Source organism: Acanthopagrus latus, chromosome 7 (assembly GCF_904848185.1).
Source record: "Acanthopagrus latus isolate v.2019 chromosome 7, fAcaLat1.1, whole genome shotgun sequence".
NCBI classification, from domain to species: domain Eukaryota; kingdom Metazoa; phylum Chordata; class Actinopteri; order Spariformes; family Sparidae; genus Acanthopagrus; species Acanthopagrus latus.
The window spans coordinates 20,503,443-20,517,427 of record NC_051045.1 but is presented as its reverse complement, the minus strand read 5'-3'; the positions used below and the strand labels follow the sequence as shown (position 1 = coordinate 20,517,427).

The 13,985-nt window shown below is 43.1% G+C and overlaps 1 protein-coding gene across 2 annotated transcripts in view; it reads left to right on the top strand.

Moving 5' to 3' along the window:
• The window catches only part of sema3b (sema domain, immunoglobulin domain (Ig), short basic domain, secreted, (semaphorin) 3B), a 97,668-nt gene that overhangs the window by 52,689 nt on the left and 30,994 nt on the right, over positions 1–13,985 (top strand). Inside the window, exon 1 of one of the 2 annotated variants that reach the window (XM_037104449.1) lies at positions 10,642–11,432. The exons of the other annotated variant lie outside the window; for it this stretch is intronic. The gene's annotated coding sequence lies outside the window, so the exon portion shown is untranslated. Of the gene's footprint in view, positions 1–10,641; positions 11,433–13,985 lie in introns of those variants that run through there. 2 annotated transcript variants of the gene reach the window in all.

Here is a 13,985-nt window from a genome sequence, read left to right as displayed (position 1 = left end):
AAGAAATAGTTAACAATATAGTATAGAAATAGTTAATAGGTTCAGATTCTTCAGGTAAACTCAGCAGGGTCGCTCAGTAATCTTGTTGTAGTAGGCAGGAGAAATAGACATTATGCAGGTTTTGGCATTAGCTCTGAATCTAGTGCTAATAAGTTGCATCCCTTGCAAGGTAGTGCTGTCATTACCATTATCAGTCATTACATCCGGCTCACTAAGCCTTGGGGGAGTGTCTTGAGATTTGCTCTTGTGCTTGTTTTTTACCCGACAGACATCATCAGACCACAGCACAGGAGTGGAGATTTTCAGCCTAGCACGTTTGCTTTGCATCTGTGGTGAGCACCAGTTGGGTTGTCTGTGAGGTCAATCCCCAGTGAGACCCAAGGTGCTAGATCTGTAGCAAATGGATTGGAGGGGATACCGCCAGTCCATTTGTGCTTGAGTGAATTCAGGGGTCAGTCAGGTCCGTAGCATTGATTGCAGTCTCCAAATCTGCAAATTTGACTGGTGCTTCTGATTCTGATGTTTTGATAGCAGGACTATAGGTTGATGATTCAAACAGCATGTTAGTTAGCTGTTCATCATGGTTAATTTGGTAGTGGGGAAATCCTTCCTTTGTTGTTGTGGATTGAGGCAGCCAGCACAATCAGAAGAGGAGGAGGATAACTCTAACCTTAACCAATGGCACTTTGTCCCAGTCACCAGAAAAAAACAGCGTTATAGGTATAATTACCACTTCTTCCTTCTGTATGAGATAATTTGGGGTTTACTTTTATTGAGTTTAATGTGTTTTCTTTAGATATCTCAGAAGCTACTCGAGACCAGTTACTTGATCAAAGATTGAATTTTATATTTCATTACAACATGCTCTCCTTACTGAATATAGCTGAACATGCATGCAGATAATAACATTTAATGAGTCTTGTCCCCAAAGGAAAGTGAGGCACCCAAAGGTGACATTTATCAGTCTGTGTATTTGTGTATAGCTGAAGACCCCAAATATGACATTAAAATTATTTGTCCTCAATCTCAAGGTAAAAATTCTGTATGGACAAAAGATGTTTAAAACTAAAATCTCAAGTGATTTTCATAATCTAGAGACTCCCAGTGATATATTCCACTTGCCAGCATCTCGCTAAACCATTCAGAAAGTGGTGTCCTCTAAGGGGGGGTGTTGAAATGTGCGCCCCCAAAGAGGACTTAAGTAAGTATGTGTGTGTGTGTGTGTGTGTGTGTGTGTGTGTGTGTGCCGGAGGTGAGTGTTTGTGTGTGAGCAGCTGTTGACAGCCCGAATTTTAAAAGTGAAATCACAGTTATGGCAAAGCTGAAAGTACTTCACCCACTGGTGTAATCCGCTGTCGCAGTTATGATCACAGGCTGTGTGTTTGATGAACGTCTGCAGGATAAACGTGTGTGTGTGTGTGTGTGTGTGTGTATCTGTGTGTGCGCACATGTGTGTTGTCGCTCTCCGTGTCTGGCTGAGAGGAGCGAGCAGCTGCATAGTTTGCATGCCTCACTTTGGGAAAGTGATTGTAAGTGAGGGTTGACATGGTCTGTACTTACAGGTTTGGCTGATGGCGTGTTGTGTACGAGGGGTTCGGAATAGGCAGTCATTTCTTCTCACCAGTGTGATAAATCTCTCCGGCTTCATTATGACACATTTTGAAACTGAAAGGGCTTGAAATTGAACATTTTGATGGAAGTCTGTACTTTCTCACTCACTTGTTAATGTGTAAGTAAAACACTGAGGCGGATTGCGAAATATGCAAAGTAGATGCCCTGACTGGAGGAATTTAATGGATGCAGGATCATCTGGATGGCTCTCAATGAAGAGGCTCCATTGAGAGCCATCGCCTTTATGGCATGGTTTTGGAAGTTTTTGAAAATTCATTAGTTTATCTTATTAGCTATTAGACAAGACTGTCTGTATTAACAGTTTTCTCTACTCTCTTCCAAACAAGTATCTAGGAGGCTGGGGTGGACTCCAGAGGACACTTTATCACATCCTCTCTGCAGGGAGGGCACCTTAGAGGCCTCTCTATCACGTTTTATCTACCATAGGGGCACCCAAAAGGGCGTTTTGGCTGAGTGTTTTGAACATGGGGGCACCAGGGAGGCGATTGACCCCCTGTGCCCCCCCCCTGAGTCCACCAGTGCCAGGAAGAGTCTCCCTCATTGGTTTGACAGGTTTAGACATTATCTGACCTTTCCTTGCACCTGACTTGGTGTTAAGGCCTGACACTGATTGGCTATAATGTGAAAGATGCATGTGAATCAGACTAATGAACACGTGTTGGTGTTGGTCAGTATGGCGTGATTTGCATTTTTTTTCTTTGAGTGGTTGCAAAAGCTCAGGGCTTCATTAAATTACCTCCTGCACTTCCACTGCCCTTTTCTCTTTTCATCGAGCTTCATTCAACAACGTTTTCTGTGAGATTTACCTCACCAGGAGGATTATTTCTGCTTCCAGAGCAGATTAGTCCCGAATCCACACATTTCTGCAATGCTTATACCATGCATGGCAGGTTTGAGCTGAAAAACTAGCGGTAACAAATATAGTCAAAACTGGGTTTAAATATAAATACTACATTCTCCTATACTGTGACTTAAAGGTCGACCTGCTGTGTTAGCACTGCCCCTGATAGTGTCATACAGTGTGCACATATGTGTATGTGTGTAAGTACATTCACCTGTGTGTGTGTGTGTGTGTGTGTGTGTGTCAGAACCACTAATGTTCTCAAGAAAACTGCTCATTGCTGAGCTTGTCTCAGATTTACCCCGGGGGTGTATATACACACTCACACACTAATAACTGCACAATCTAGTGTCTCAACAACCCCTTGGGCACTGTGTGCCTCTGCGATCGTGTGTGTGTGTGTGTGTGTGTGTGTGTGTGTGTGTGTGTGCGCACATTATTAATCCGTGCCGGTGCTGAGAGCAGCCTGTCTGGTTGGATCAGTGCCCATCAGGATCAGGAATCATTTCGTTGGGTCTGCTCACTGCTATCACATCTCAGGCCTTAATGAGGCAGCACAGCAGCACTGCAGAGTCCGTGTGTGTGCGTGCATGTGCGCGCGTGTGTGTGCCATCATACACACCCTGTGCCTTATCTGCCTGCTTTTCAGCAAAAAAAAAAAAGCCTTTCCAAATCCAAAGGTTTTAATGACAGTCTGGATTTTGAGATTTTGTCTTTAAAATAATTAAAATAAGAAAATATCTTTCAGTTTATAAACTGAAAGACATTTTCTAATGATTAGAATGAGAATCACATTTCATTTCACATTTCATTTTAATCCACCACACCTACTCTTTGTCCTGAATCTAGTACAGAATCTTTGTCATTTGAGGAAATGTTGAGCCAAAGCACAGATATTGGGTATAACTATCAAATGTCAACATGTCAACTAACTCTTCCAGACTCTGCATCCTATTTAACACATCACTGAAGAATATGTTCAACACTAATCACATCTCAAGAGGAGCCAATATAGGTCTATATATTTTAAAGTAATATATTGGCCATTGTATCTGTAATTGCAGTGTAATTCTGAGTTTGGTACCCGACTGTAGAGATGGGCCCCTTAAAGTCTGCAGGTTTGAGTGTGCTGTCTGTGTGCGGGCTGAGGTTTAAAGCTTCATTCTTTTACAAGGTGATTTCCCAGGTTTTTGTCTTTCATCAGTCCTCACTGTGATCTGTGCCGAATTCTGTCAGAAATGGCAGCAGAGCACCACCAGCTGAGGTTTGATTAAAGTGAAGCTCGGGATTACAGGGCCCTTTGCAGTACTTCTGTCTCGAAAACCAGTCTCTGCCTGCCCGCTCCAATGCACGTCCATATATGACAAACAGTGAAATAATATTTCTACATAAACGTGATGAAAAATTTAGGTCACTTTAGTTCAGGTGGTCCTTCCTGATTTATAAACCTGAACACTTTTTCTTTTCCCACAGCTGGTGGAAGAAAGGCCTTTCGCTGGTGATCACTCAGCTAAACATAATAGTGGTGGGAACTAGTGCGGCAGTGGGCATTCCACCGTCAAACACTGCTCATTGCGAGTGTGTGTGTGTGTGTGTGTGTGTGTGTGTGTGTGTGTGTGTGTGTGTGTAAGAGACAAAGCAGTGGTCATGCAAGGTGCTGTAATCCACTCAGTGACCTGCAGAACCTGCTCCGAGGTGTGTGTGAAAATGTGTCTAAAACCATGCTCGTGCTCGGAGGTGGTCCCATCCACCTGCTGACCCTCCCGAGCCAGATGGCGTGTGACTGCGTGCCTGCGAGTGTGTGTTCTCCACCTCTGAGCCTCCTGGCACTGCAGCTAGTCCCCCTCACCCACCCCACACCACAGAAACTGCCCTCCTGACACGCCAAACCATGCCCCCCCCTCCTCATTCTCCATCCTTCAGTTGGGTGTGATCACATCAAAGTGAAACAGGGAGGATTATGGGTTCCTGTGCCCCCAGGGTTCACCTCTCTCCCTCTCTCTGTGACTGTAACGCTCTTTCTCTCTTTTACGTTCCTGCCACTCTCCACTGGGGCCCCAATAATCCCTGTGGTGTCAGGAGGTCAGGGGACAATCTCATGGGTGACCCGTCAGGATACATATTGTACAGCTGGATATTGATAGCAAGCTAGCTGAGCATGTCAACAGAGACTAGTCAAGAGACTAGACTTTTTCACTCCTTCTTTCTGTCATTTTTCATTTCCATGTTTCCTTCCTTTCCATACTCATTTTCAGTCCACCTTTCATCCGTATTATTCCGGACTCTTTTTTTTTCTTTATTAACAATGCTAACCAGCTAGCCCCAGTCCATCCTGTCTCGCAATAGTTCAGCAAGACGCAATAGTCTGAATGTAAGTCCACAAAATGTTGAATAAGGCCATACTCTTACTGCTGTTTTCCAACAACAAAACAAAAGAAATACAACTGCACACCCTTTGAATCCAAGTTTCTCTTGTTTACCTGAAAAGAAACTAAACCAAACATACTCGGTGTAAACCACGCTTCATTCAAACTTGACATTACTGTATCTCGATGAAACTCACCAAAATCACTATCTATCTGTCCATCTGTCCATCCATCTATCCATCTATATCTATTTCCACCCTTCCAACTCCATCTATCAGTCTTTTTCTTCTTTTGCTTTGAAGCCAACATAATATCTCCCTTCTTCAAATTTCTGGAATCAGATTTGATTACAACAGCAACTGTAGGCGCTCCGAAGAATTTGGGTCAGCCCGACTGAACAAATGGCGCTTCACCATAAACCCCCATTAAACACAATTTTTGTCTTCGCCAGTCTAAACTCCATCATGTGTGTGCAACTCCTGGACCAATACTGTGGATGCTATTAATAGACAAATTAACTTCAAACGCTCACACACACACACACACACACACACACACAAATGTGGTTACAGCAGGCAGAACGGGCTCCATAGTTCCAATGGTGCTAATGATCCAGTTAGTACTGGCATGTCATTTATGTCAGGTCGGTGTACAGCACCAACAAAGCCCTTTAAACCCACTTAGAAATACAAAAAGTTTCTTCTCGATGGTATTTCATTTTCATGCTTACAGGCATGGCATCTAGGCACAGATAGTTCTGCATCTGTTCAGCAAATGTTTATAATGCCACACTTGCAGTGTTGTTGGCATGAACGCTGGCAGTTGTCACTCCTAACTCACCGTCAATCTAATTTTACTGCCGCGGTTCGCCCGCTGTCGATACATGCCATTTGAATCCATTGTTCCACCCTTGCTTTTGAAGAATTTGTTGAAATCGGCATCTCTCCCACAGGATCCTAAAACCGGCCCCCATCGAAGCAATGTAACGTGCCAGTGTATATTTATACCAGTTAACCGGTCAGATACATAAAAAGATGTTGAAGGGAGCAGACAGTACATTTACAGTCGATCAAACTATACTCATCGTAACTGAATAGGCTGGAAGCATGTTACCAACACAAGCCAGCTTGTCCCGGAGAGAGGGGCATCACCAGGTGGAAGTAGTGGATGCCCACAAGTGCTGTATGCTGCCTCCTGAATTAGTTTGTCGACCATGTACACATCCACAATGAGGTACGGCAAATACCATTTGTTAACTGTGTCTGTGGATTGATTTCACTGAGCACAGTCAGGTCATCAAAAGCCATGTACAAATCCCAAAACTCATTGCATGCTTGCTACTGATTTCTCTATAACACTTCTTCTTTAAGAAGGAAATGCACAATCACCCTACTTGTCTTCCATCCAGTGACCATCACACATAATCACTGGCCACATTTTCTTCCAAGAATATGGACCCCTTAAAAAAAAGATTGGGCCCAGGTACAATTTCAGACAGCACAGAATGGAACTCGAAGCTGTTGAACCTCGCAGCCACACGCCAGTTCACATCTTAAAGTGTTGAAATCACTATTTGAATCCAACATTTTGCTCAGAGACTCTCTTCCAACAACAACACGCTGCTCTCCACAGCACTTATGTTAATAGGTGCAGTTTTTAAAGTCAATACGGTGTCATTAACTTCAATGAAGCGTGACCTCCCAACACTGAGGCACTTGTATTATCCTTTTATTCCGGCTGTTTTGTTTAACCATGCCGTCACAGTGATTCATTGCTGCATTAATATTAGTATAATGTGCCCTCACAGTTGGAATACCTGATGCTAAATACCTGGTAGGCCTATTCTGGGGTCTGGCCCTTCTGACCCTGCTGGCCCAGTCTGACTGTATATTTCTATTTAGCAGCAGACGTCACGGGTGGCTAGCAGCTGTCACTGTGCATCTACTCTCGGGTTAGTGTTTCTGTATCTGCTGAGTAGGTTTCCACAGTTTCAGAATGTTTGTATATCCTCTAGAATCTGTAAGCACCATAGAAGCATGTTTACATAATGCTACGAGCAGGAATGTTTCTGCAGCAGTGATGTAATCCAGCAGGAGAACGTGTTTCTTTGATGGTACTGGTGTATGATGATGTGCATTATGCATACTGAGCATTATATAACACACATGGTTAAGATAATCATCTTAAGAGAACAACAGTCCTTTCAATAGTCTATGTAATGAGCTTGGCTGATGTTCAGAATCTGCTCTTTTTTCAATTTGTTTGATATTTTTATGTCTTCTACTCATTAAATCAGAGTTTCTTAAACCTTTCCCACTCTGTACCACCTCAGAAAACATCAGGCTCATCAGGTACCATCATCATGATGAAATTAATACAGCAGTAGGCCTACTCTGTTTAGTGTACTCTTTTGTGCTGATGGGCTGCTAACGTCAAAGGTCAACCCAAGAAAGTTAGAAAGGTTATATAAATGAATGGAAACATGATATACAATACATTAAATATTTATAGATTTCTGCTTTTATCTTTTCTATTCTTTATCTATTCTTGGAATACCTGAATAACTGAATAATAAATAGACCCAAAAGACCACAGGAGGAGACGTGGGAGACACCAGTCTGATTGTGGTCCAACTGCAATCTAAAGATCATTTCGCTTCATTGACTCGCAATAAAACAAAGATTCACTAAGACGCTATTAGGAAACTGAGCCGTCATCTGTTTCAAAAGCACAGAGGCTTTACGCTGAGACAAAAGCCTTTGTCAGGATCACAGTGCTCACTCTGCAGCCTGTAGAGACATCAGACTGGTTTATGACAGACAGGTCAGCAGGGGGCGGCCAGTGGGCTGAAAAAGTACTGCACAAGCACACACACACACACACACACACACACACACACACACACACACACACACACACACACACACACACACACACACACACACACACACGCATCTGCTTACATAGCTTTAATTGTGCACATGCCCATCTGCATCAAAGTGCTTAAAGCACTGAAAGCAAGTGTACATTGTGTGTGAGAATGCAGGCAAACTTGAAAACAACACACACACATACTGCAGTGAAACCCCTAATGTGTGACCCACGACCTCTCTGTATTGGGACTCTGCCCCTATTGGGTTTGCTGGTGTGTGTGTGTTGGGTTGCCTAGGCACAGCACTGCAAATATCACTGGAATGAAGGCCATAGAAAGACGGGCAATTGGGGAAAAGATGGACACACACACAGGGTAAAATTGCGAGTGTAACACTGTCACTAAGATTTTGGCCGTGCTACAGAACTGACTGTAATGTGCTGGAAAACTCCCAAATTTTGGTATTTGGTCCATATACAGTCTCTGGTGTCACAGCCCAGGTGGTCTGCTCTGGTGGCTGGCATGAGGGATGGGTGATTTGACCTAAAATGTTTTTTAGTGCAGTGACAGTCTGATATCACAATATTTCAGATCATAATATTGCTCCAGCATGCAACAAAAGATGGAAAATGACAAAACATACAGCTTCAAAGGTTGAACTCGCTGATCCATCCTTGAGTTTGAGTTTGAAAGCGCATCTCAGTTTTTATGATGCTGGCTCTCGTTAAGTAAATCAGTCTGACATAAAATGGTAAACAGAGTTTCACAGTCGTCGTGGCGACTCCTCGACTGCACTTTCACTGATGGCTGGAGTAGATGAGGTTCTTGCAGACAACAGCAAAGAAACTGGCTCCCTTCAACATTAGACAGTGTTAGAAAGCAGTAGTTACTGGATGCAACTTTAGTTCTATGAGGTTATTTTGAATATGCCCAAACACTTTTCATGCAGAACACAAATTCCATAATCGTGGCAGAACGTGCCACCTGTGACGGTGATAAAACTACCTCAGTAGAACTATTCTAGACACTTTGTCCATCCTCTCATGTATTTTAATGTTATTTTCCATCCACACCTCGTGTTAGGAGCATACTGAGTATATAATGAACAGTAGAGAGGAGGATTATGCTGCAGGACATGTTGAATAGATGCTTTGATACTTTTCGTGCCTCGTGAAACTTTGTCATGGAATTAATACTCGGTGGCTGACTGTATTGAGCCGAGCGACAGCAAATGCTCTCTGCAAAAAAAAAAAAGTTAAAAGAAGGGAATTAAAACACAAGCAGCCCTCGTTTGCTGGTTAAAGTCCAACCACATGGGAATCTTTGAGAAAAACCCTATTGAAACTTCGAATCGCTTTTCGTTCCTTTCTTGCCTTTCATAATGTACGTTCATGTTGTCAGAGGCTGACATGGCCATGAATAGCTGACCCACACTTCAACTTTGATATATGCAGAGGATGATGTAAACCCTCATATGGTATAAATGCCAGTTACTGTGTTTACATCATCTTATCAGCCTACAAGCTGTCCACACCAGCATCTAGTCGCAATCTGGATATCTCTCTTTATCTCTCTATTTCTGTTTGTTGTGATTTTTATCCAGACTGCTCTATTATCCAGAGTCTTTAGAGGCAAGTCATGAGTTAGGAGTAAGTGTCAAGTCGAGTCACATCACCGAGCGGCTTCAGGTCTTAAACTTTGTTTTTGTGGCTTGAGGCCTCTATGGCACAACAACAGCAATCTTGAAATTAAATGGAAAAATGGGATTATAACCAGAAAGCAGAAGCCGCTGTGCGAACATCTTTACAGACACCTTGAATCTAAGCTGTTGCTCATGATGGACGGACCGTGTTCCGAGCCGACAGAACCGAGGACAACAGCGGGGCGGGGAAAGGTGGACGCTGTGTTTGTGACACGGACACTTGGCGCTTACACCAACTCAAAGCTGATGGACGGTGTTTCACAGATGTTGAACTTTTGATGTGAAGATGGCAATCACATTATCATCACCATCTTGTTGCTGCTGTTTACATTCCCCCTGATGCAAAATGAAAAGGTGCCCTGCGTGTTTATGTTTAAAAATGACCGTAAATGGGGCGCCGCATAGCTCAGTTGGTAGCGCGCGCGACCCATGAGCCGAGGCTCTGCAGCGGACCCGGGTTCAACTCCCGGCCCGGGTCCCTTTGCTGCGTGTCACTCCCTGTCTCTTACCCTGTTTCCTGTCAAACTCCTCATCTGCACTATCAATAAAAGCCAGAAAAAGGCCAAAAAAATACTTAAAAAAAAAAAAAAAATGACCGTAAATACAAACTGTTCCATGTTTATGCAGTATGAAGAATTTTCATTTCATCATGCGACCCCTTAGTTGTACAGTGACCAATAAATTATCGTGTATATTTCATATTTAAATATCACGGTTAACATTGAAATTGGTATATGGTGACAGCCCCAATGCAGATTTTAGTGGATGTTTCAGTTCCTTCATGTACGTCAGCATTGCTCTCCGAGCCAGTTGCAATGGCACACTTATCAAATTATGGTTTTAGCGCCACACAGTTCACAGTTTCAGCTTTCACACAGTGAATAGAGGCCTTTCAGACCGGCTCGAGCCCGAGTCATGAGTCTGCGCTGCTGAGGGGAGTCGCTCTGCTGCTGTATTTAGTCTCAGGAGACATTAATTAAAGTCACCGATCACGGTGATGGACTTACAGGACATATACAGTAGCACACACACATGCATAGACACACAGACTCAGACACACGGAGCAACACAGTGCACCCTGCCCCTTTCCACTCCCCTCTGCTCACCTCCCACCTTTTCAACCCCTCCCTCTCCCTCTCTCTCCCTCTCCCTCTCTCTCACACACTCTCTCTCTCTCCCCTCTTGAATTAAGTCCATTATTCCTGCCTGCTCTCCCTCTGAGCACTTCTACTCCGCTCAGCTCCCGTGAAAACTCTCTGTGAGTGTGTGAGTGCGTGTGTGTGTGAGTGTGTGTGCGAACTCCCAGCGTGTGTGTGTTAAGAGGAGTTTTATGTGTGTGCACAGGGCTGTGTGTTTTTCTAAGTGGAGCTGGAGTGCAGCCGTTCATCAGTGGAGTTGACTGCAGACTGGGAGAACGCTCAGATCTCACTGCGCCGCTCTTTAACTCACACACCGGCTGCTTTTTTGTGGACTTTTTTTTTGAGGACTCACTGGACTTTTGCGCACCAGAGTGGGACTGTGTTGCTGCTCTCTTCTCTGTCCTCCAGGCACCATTCCCATCATTGGAATTACTCAAGATTTTGTTTTTACACAGCTTTCTGAAAACATTCCCTGCAGGAATTTCAACCTGCCTCATACTTATCTCCCAGTTCCTGTACTTTCCACCTGCTCCCAGACAAAACTTTTCTGTGCATTCTGGTTGAATTTAGACATGCACCAGCCTGAGAATGGCTGCTTTGCGAGCACATATCAAGAGCTCTGTGAGTGTGTGTAGGTGTGTGTACAGCACTCTCTATACTGTGAGCATATAATCAAGAGGGTTTTCGTCTCATATGGACATTTGCTGTCTCTTCGGTTGCACTGGAAGGACTATGCGAGGTCAAGCAGGAGAAAGCAGAGTAGTAACTATGGAAACGGTCAGTGCTGTCAGAGGCTTGTTGGGCTCAGGTGGACGCTGATCCCGACCCGGAATGTTCTGAACTCCTTTGGAATTCGGTTCCCCTGGAAACGGATGGACAGGTGAGTTCATTTGGACTGTGGTCCAGTCAGGGGGAGTTTTAGGGTCACTGCTGATGCTCATTTCAAGTTAGACTCAACGTAATGACGTGGTGCAGAAACACTTCAGGCTCCTCTGACAATGCTTTTAACAACTTTGTGGTGCAGGCTTTAATAACACACTTGTGTCACTTTGTGTTCCATAAATGATCCATTCAATCACAAACTAACTGAAAGTGGCACACTGAACAGAGGTAAAATAAAGATGAAATAATTAATAAAGGTCCTGTTTCACTCAGCCTGCTGTGTTGGTGACCTGATCCTGTGCAGCAGTGCTACTCCAGAGCCAATTTCAACCCACAATATATTTTAACAAGTCATGCTGATGACATGTGGGCTTCTTCCTCAGAGAGACGCTTTGAACTCTGCTCTGTTGTTTCATTCAGAGAGTGGAGTGAGTTGTCTTCCCTCAGAGAGCCGTCTGGAGCGGCTCCAGTCAGGAGACCAGAGGCAGCTCTGTAAGGTCCTGACTTACTGCTGCTCTTGGGTTTAACACGGCCAAATGGCCAGTGACCAGCTACCAGCAGGCTGCCCTCGCCTTAGTGGCTCCTTCATTGTCTCTTTTTCAGAGGTTGTTATTCCAGACAAGAGGTTTAAGCCTTCTTCTGACCACAGCAGGGCAGTTCTCCAATATATATTTCTTCCTTGTGTAGCAGGGTATCCACAAAAATACTAATCCAATCACCGCTCCTGGCTCTCGCTGTGCAGGCTACACAGATAAAACTAAAGAATACAAAGACATCCATAATCATGAGTAGGACAGATCTGGCTTGGCAGGATGCACAACTTCTGCATTCTGTGCACCAGCCGAGCAGGTTTGGCGGACACTATTTTGTTATTTCTTCCATTTTTCCCATTCAAACTTTGAGAACAATTTAGCCGGACTGAACAAACGTTAGCCACGGGTTCACAGGCTGGGAAACTTTCCACTCATGATGTTGGGCCAGATGGCTCAGTACCAGCGACCAGCAGAGCGCCGTAGCCTCCCCGGCTCCTTCATTCACTGGGTGTCTTTCAGAACAACCAGGCTTCCAGCCCCGGATTGTCTCGTTTTCTCTTTCTCACTTTCTTTTTTCAGCCTAAATCCCATAAAGACTGGTAGTCACTCTTGGCTTACAGCTGCTTTACTTTGCCGGCTGAGTGTGTGGATGAGTGTGTGTGAAACTTCCATTTACTCCTGTAACCAGCTTTGTACCGAGAACTTCCACTGAACAGAAGACTGTATTTCTAAGCCACATTACACAGCGGATAGAGAGCCTTTTGAAATCCTATTCTGAGCCTTCATATGACTGAGCCTGTAAATCTCTGTAGCTCTTAGTAACAGTTATAGCTCATTTATATTAGATTAAACTTTATTGTCAATGTGTAGAGAACAGGTACAAAGCCTGTGAACTGCAGCTAGTGTCTATCCCGAAGTACGGGTGCAGAAGTTACCACTACCTCATATAGAAATGTAATATATCACACATATGCCCCTATATCAGCAGTGATGCTGCCATTTATGCTACCTATAAGGAAATATATGGTTGTTAACTACAGTACATACATCCTCTGAATATAGCCAGATATAGGTTTATAACATATTTGAAATAGCCACAGGAAAATTTGGATTTGTACATATATGACAAATGGCTATATGCTGCTATTATATGCTCGTTCATACATGTTAACAATATGTATATGTGAAGACAAAAGTTTACAACATATATAAAAAGACTGCAGTAAAATGTATATATGCACATACATTAACATTCAAATATGGTCACATTATATTACATATATGCATATGTATGGTTTGCATATTATGTATTTGTACAAATACATATGTTATATGTCTGAATAATAACAATATCCTGTGACATGTATTTATAAATCTGTAATTTACGTGCACAGCCACACATATTTGTATTGGCTCAACATATATAGCAGTATACAGGTAAAGGTACCAAGCCATAGAAATGTAGCTAAGTGCAAGTGTAGGTTAGCACTCACCCATCAAGAAATGTAATAAATGACATATATGTCCTTATATAAAGAGTGATGCTGCTAGCCCATATATGATTATTACATACATACATCCACTGAGTATGAGGACATATAGGTTATACCATATATATAGCAATAGTACAATTTGTATATTGTACATATTTGTATAACAACTGTCTATATGTTGCTTCTTTTTATGGTATTATGTACTGCTACCAAGTTTATAACATATGTGAGCTATCCATCGTAAAGTTTGCACACATACAAAGAATACCTACATTGAAGTTCATATATTTAAAAGTCATATTCTATGCATGTTTGTATATTACAAATAGTACACATAATTATACATGTGACACATATGCCAAAATATGTATTTTACATGCATGAACATACATATTTGTATGGGCTGGATATACATGTCAATATATGAAATGGTTCTAATTTGTAGTGTTCATATATGTGGATGTCATTGTGTAATGTGATATTGCGAGTTCAGTAGGGTCTCAGCCTCAGGGAAGAAGGTCGTCC